The sequence below is a fragment of the Urocitellus parryii genome, chromosome Y (genome assembly GCF_045843805.1).
Source record: "Urocitellus parryii isolate mUroPar1 chromosome Y, mUroPar1.hap1, whole genome shotgun sequence".
NCBI classification, from domain to species: Eukaryota; Metazoa; Chordata; class Mammalia; order Rodentia; family Sciuridae; genus Urocitellus; species Urocitellus parryii.
In genome coordinates this window covers 33,945,007-33,950,879 of record NC_135548.1, presented here as the reverse complement: position 1 = coordinate 33,950,879, position 5,873 = coordinate 33,945,007, and the positions used below count along the sequence as shown (strand labels likewise).

At 39.2% G+C, this 5,873-nt stretch overlaps 1 pseudogene; it reads right to left on the bottom strand.

The window, feature by feature from the left end:
* Positions 1–947: 947 nt before the first annotated feature.
* Positions 948–2,985, bottom strand: LOC144251043 (WW domain-containing adapter protein with coiled-coil pseudogene; annotated as a pseudogene).
* Positions 2,986–5,873: the final 2,888 nt, after the last annotated feature.

Below are 5,873 nucleotides of genomic sequence, written 5' to 3'. Positions count from 1 at the left end.
CATGACTGAGGATTATTAGTGACTTTCTTTTTTTTTTTGTTTCAACATGTTTATTACAACAGTTACAATTCACATCTGACTAGCTTTGTTTCCTCTTTCCCCTCCCACAACCATGTTCATTGGGCCATTTCCTTATATTTGAGCAATCAATGTACTTTCAGCACACATGCCCAGCAGTACTTTTAAGTGCATTCTTACAGGGTGCAAAATGGATTTCAATAATTTATACAAACAAGTGGGTTATGCTCAATCACTGCAATTTTAAGCTACTGTACACAGGAATGAAAAGGTTATAGAAAAGTGCCATAGCAACAGTGCCTTAAGAAAGGAGAAAAAGAGGAGCCTTAAAAAAATGGATAAAATCAGATCAAGGATTTCAGAGGGAAATGGAACACATGGGAAATGAAAAACATTTCTCTGCAAAACAAATGGAGAAGCACTGCTCTTGATCAGGTGCAAGTGTGGAAACAGTTGTTTCATGATATTTTGTACACTGCCCATATGGTTCAAAATCGTATCCTTAGACACAGATCGCCTGGCGCTTGCACTGAATTTTTGAAAATGCAAGATTTCTGAATGATAAATTAACCCCCCCCCAATTTTTCTTTTTTAAAAAAGCTAATTTTGCAGACAGGTTTACATGTAAAAGGCTAGGTATTTAGCCACCTTAGCATTGATTAGTTTTGGATGTCTAAGCTCTGTTACACATGGCTTCCCATGGCTTCACTCTACAAAACATATTTACAACGTGAAGAATACATCTACAAGAAATCTACATTTCAAGGGTTTTACAAATCAATCTTGTATCTTTCCCCTGAATTGACTCTCACAGACCCCGTCCCCTTGTCATTTCCTTTGCCCAGCTTAACGGTCCAAAGTCTACTTAAATGCAGCTCAAAAATGTTAAGATTGGGCAACAGATTTACAGTACCTGTACTCAAAACCATGTGCAATTATTCACATCTTCACACCATGAAGGAATTCTGATTTTTAAGCTTTTTGAGTTCCTTAATTTGTTGTCTCAAAAATAGTATCCTTTGCTCACGCAAAGTTGCTTGAATTTCACATACTCAGACTAAAGATCTTAAATTTTTTAATTCAGTACAAATTTCTGACATGTGAATGCTCCCCATGTTATGAGCTTCTTCACGCAATCTTGATGCCTGCTTCTCTGCATGATCTGCAGGCCATCCTTGAACATGTTTTATGAGATTTTCATTGAAGTGTGCTGCTAGTGTAGGTGTTAATGAACACGCAGGTCGGGCAGATGAATTCTGTGGTACAACTGCTGTATTTGATACATTACTACTAGAAGTATGATTTGGACCAGGTGATGGACTTCTCTGGCTACTTGAGCGCTGAAGACTTCGAGGAGAAACAGGTTCACTTGTCAGCAGTTACAGGCTGCTGTGTGGCTGATTGTGACACTGGTCCTTGCTTTACTACTGGAGTACTAACCTTTGGCTGTGATGAAACTGGAGGAGTACTAATCAAAGGTTTGATAGGGACTGTGTTAGTTTGAGGTGTGCTTATTCTTGGAGACACATAGGATCTTGGGGATGAAGCATCAGACATTAAAGACATTGGAGACTGATTAGATGGCTGGGCTTGAGTAGAGAGCTGAGCAGCTTGAGAAATCAGAGATGTTATGTTGAAAGCAGATGGTCCAGCAGTAAGAAACTTATGAATTATAGACTGCAGTGAAGCTTGTGTCACAGCTGCTGTAAGAACTTCATTGATTTTGGATATGTCCACATTAGAATTATTGAGCTGCAGCGTGGCTTGCAAAGCAGGAAGCAACTGTCTAAGTAGATTTGGGTCCTGAAGTAATGGAGGTATTGGTGACTGTGGAACAGGAGAAACAGGGACTGCCAATGCAGATGTTGGAGGTGCTGATGTGGGATTCAGTCCAGAGGCAGAAGAAGTGGAAGGAGTTGTGCAAGAATGTGATACCAATTTGTCTCCTGATGTAGACTCTTTTCTTTCTGTTTTCTGTGCAGGGACAGAAGATGTGGGTGTAGGCAGTTTTGATAAAGTAGATGCTCCATTAGCATCAAATGATTTCTTTGGCTGGTGGTCAGACTGTAGCGAAAATGGACTAGAAGGAACAGTGCTTGGGGTAGCAGTTGGATGAACCACTGGTTTGATGGGGTGCTGTACTGGAGTAGAACTACTGTGAGTCTCTGCTCTTGGCAGTCTGTAGTCTCTGTCATTGTGTCTGCTTGTTTGAGACAAAATATTCTGTGGGAGCAAACTACTGGCATCACTGGAATGCTTGTCTTCCATTCCACTGGCAAACCCACTAGTAGCTGTTGCTTGCATCACCTCTCTTCTGTAATCCCTATCTTTTGGGAAGCTAATAACTGCCACCTTATTTGCTTCTTTTTGTCTCTGCTCTCTTTCAAGCCATTCTTTTGGTTTTTCCCATTGTGAAACTTCTGCTCGACAATTGTAGTAATATTTTTTCCCAGACGAGCTAATGTGCTCAGACCAGTCATCTGCAGAATCATAAGGTGCATCTGAAGTTTTGCTTGGATTATTGCTTGGATTAGAAGAATGTGAATTTGAACTATGAAGAGCACTGTGGTTGTGTGAATTTTCTTGTGGAGAGTAACTGGTCCCACCTTCCCTCTCTCTAACTCTGTGAGTATGCACATTTTTGGCCTTATTGTGACCTGTGCTGTCACTATATTTGTTTTCAGGACTATCAGATCTCTGCAACATTTTATTTGGTGGTGAAGGATCTGCGGCATCTTGCATCTTTTCATGTCGGTGATCACCACTACTGGGGTGACTCTTCGATGAATACTTAAGTGCCTGGTAAGGCTGCGAGTCCCCCCTCCAGTCGTGACAGCCATCACTGAGTCTCTGCTGTTTCCTCGCATACATTACCATCAATGCCCGGCCTGTGAGTGTGTGTCGGGGAGGGGGGAGAGCGGCCGCGAAAGGCGGGCGGGCGGGCGCGCAGGCGGCGGCGGGCGGGCGGCAGCCCCGGCACTAGGGCCAGGCGCGCCCTGGGCGACTCTCAGCACCTCCTCGTTACTGGCGCCGGCGCTCCCGGGCCATCTCCCTCGGTCGACACCACGCTCACTCTCAGCCCGGGCAGCGGCGCCAACTACACGGCGGCAGCGCGAACCGGGGGGGAGGGGGGTAAGAAGACGCGTCCGGCTCAGCCCTGCGGAGAGCGACTGCTACCTCCGCCTTCCTCTCCTTCTGCTCCGCCGCTTCCTCCCCTCCTCCCCCCGCCGCCGCCGCCGCCGCCGCGCTGCTGCCTGGTCCTTCTCCTCCTGCTCCTCCTCCCGCTGCCGCCGCCGGTGCCGCCGCTCTTAGTGACGTTCTTGAAAACTTAAATTCCTATATCTTAGAAAATCTAGAAGTGGATAAATTTATAGAAAAGTGTGACCAACCAACTTTGAGCCAAGAGGATATAGAAAATCTAAACAGACTAATAATGAGTAATGAGATTAGAACAATAATAAAAATACTTCAACCAAATAACAGCCTAGGAGCAGATGGATTCACAGCTAAGTTTTTAAAGACTAAAAAAAATGGTTTGTTGTACACAGATGAGAATGTTGGCATTCTGTCTTTCAACAGTCTGACGACAGCTGTAGTGTTTCAGAGATCATTATTTATCTATGTAGAAAAATTCTTCCCATTCCTATTAAATTCTGCTTTTATTGCAAAAGTATTTTAAAGTTTGTCCTTGCTTCATATGAAATTACTAAGATAATCATGTAAAATGTATATACTTTTTAGCTAAAACCAGATTTTAGACTTTTTCTTGAGTCGGTTTTAGTATTCAGTGTCTTTCTCAGATTTTTGGCTGCTTTCTCTAATTTGCAGACATTGAATTTTTCATAGTACTTACTTATAATCATTTACTTTGTATAGATTAATATCAATTTCCCTGATTTCATTCTCAATATTTGGAATTTGAGGGTTTTTGTGTTTTGGCTTATTTTTTTATTTTTTGCCTTTTGCTTAAATTACTATAAGTAAATGTTTGTCACTTTATCTTTGAAAGGCCTAAATTTTGGTCTTATTGTTTGTATTGTTTTATATACTTTTTTATTTATTTCCATTTAGTTGTTATTTATTTTTATTATTAAAAAAGATTTTATTTTATTTGTTATCTCAGTTTCCCAAGGTATAAACTTGGCTAGTTTTTTTTCCTATCAATTCTAATTAAAATTGGAAAAGATTATTAATATCTATTTGAGGCATAAACAGCAATGTTAATTATATACTTCATGTATAATGCATTTTTTCCTTAGTGATAATTTTTCAATTATCTTAATTAATTTTAAAAAGTTGTTTGTTTCTGAAGCTGGGCATAGTTATTAGAAGATAATCTACACTAAGGGTGCAAAATCTTTGGTTCAGGGTCCATAAAGAAGAAACAATCTTATAATTCCCTATTCACAGATTTATGACCCAAATAATGGAAGACAAGTATAAATAAATCGGTGAGGATACAGTAGAATGGGCACAGAAATCTGTTTTAACATGGTCTCTAGTGGAATAGGAAAAAAAAAGGTATAAAATGAGAGGTTTGGATAATCCAAACCATGCTATTGTAAAATAAATGCCAGTATGATCCCGAGAAGCAGGAAACTATAACATAATTCTACTTAGTAAATTTTGAATAAAAAATTTGAGGAAGAAGAGAGAGCATCACAGAACAGATTCCCTATAGGTTCCTATACACTTTTCTATGACAAAGAGTATCTCATAACTGAGTCTCTTATCTCTTCCTGTCACCTGGCTTGTGAGTTCTCCATCCCAGTACACTCACATTGTCATTTTACTCAGCTTCTCTTTTATTTTTCTCCTTTGGTAACCCTCTGTCTCCAACTTTGAACCTCCATACATCTATGTAAAATGTCTCTCCACCTCTCCTTTTTTTAAAAAAAGATAGAGAGAGAAAGAGAGAATTTTTTAATATTTATTTTTTAGTTTTTGGTGGACACAACATCTTTGTTTGTATGTGGTGCTGAGGATCGAACCCGGGCCGCACGCATGCCAGGAGAGCACGCTACTGCTTGAGCAACATCCCCAGCCCCTCTCCTCTTCTCTTATACTGTATCTCACATGTTACTAAACTACATAGAAAAAAAGAATGTTTATAAATAAAGGAAGTTTAATGTATTTATCATATTTCTATACAATAACAATTTCTGAATGTTTACCTATAGTTGACACTATTATCCCAGCTGTGTGTTTTTCTTAGTTAATAAGAATGATGTTAAATGATGATGTAATCAAGATCACAAGAAATTACATACTTAGATCCTCTAGGTTTTTCCAATACCAAGGGCCACATCTAAACCATTATTGATACATTGCACTCAGTGCTCAAAATGTATCTGTGCATATTAGAGCATATTGGTTCTTAGACAAAATTGTAAAACCTTCAAAATGAAGATGTAAGCATTTCTTTATTCTGTCTCAGGTGATCTGGAATGGTTGTGCACCTATAAGCCCAGATATTGCAGAGGCTAAGGCAGAAGCATCACAAATTCAAGGCCAGTTTAGGCAACTTATCTAGACCTTCTCTCAAAATAAAATTAAAAGGGCTATGGATGTACCTCAGGGATAGAACACTCACCTAAGCCCTAAACCCTGGATTTAATCCCCAGCATCACACACAAGAAAATTAACCTCAAGCATATCTTACTCACTTATTTTGAATTTATTATAATTTTCAACTAACATTGTGTATTTTATTTTCAATACATTATTTTGCATACATTTCACATTAAACCACATGTGGAAAATAATAAAATGTTTCAAATAGGATTTATTTAAAGAGAAGCAAAAGTGAGATTTGCTTGACAATATGAATATTAACAGAAATGAAGCATAATTCT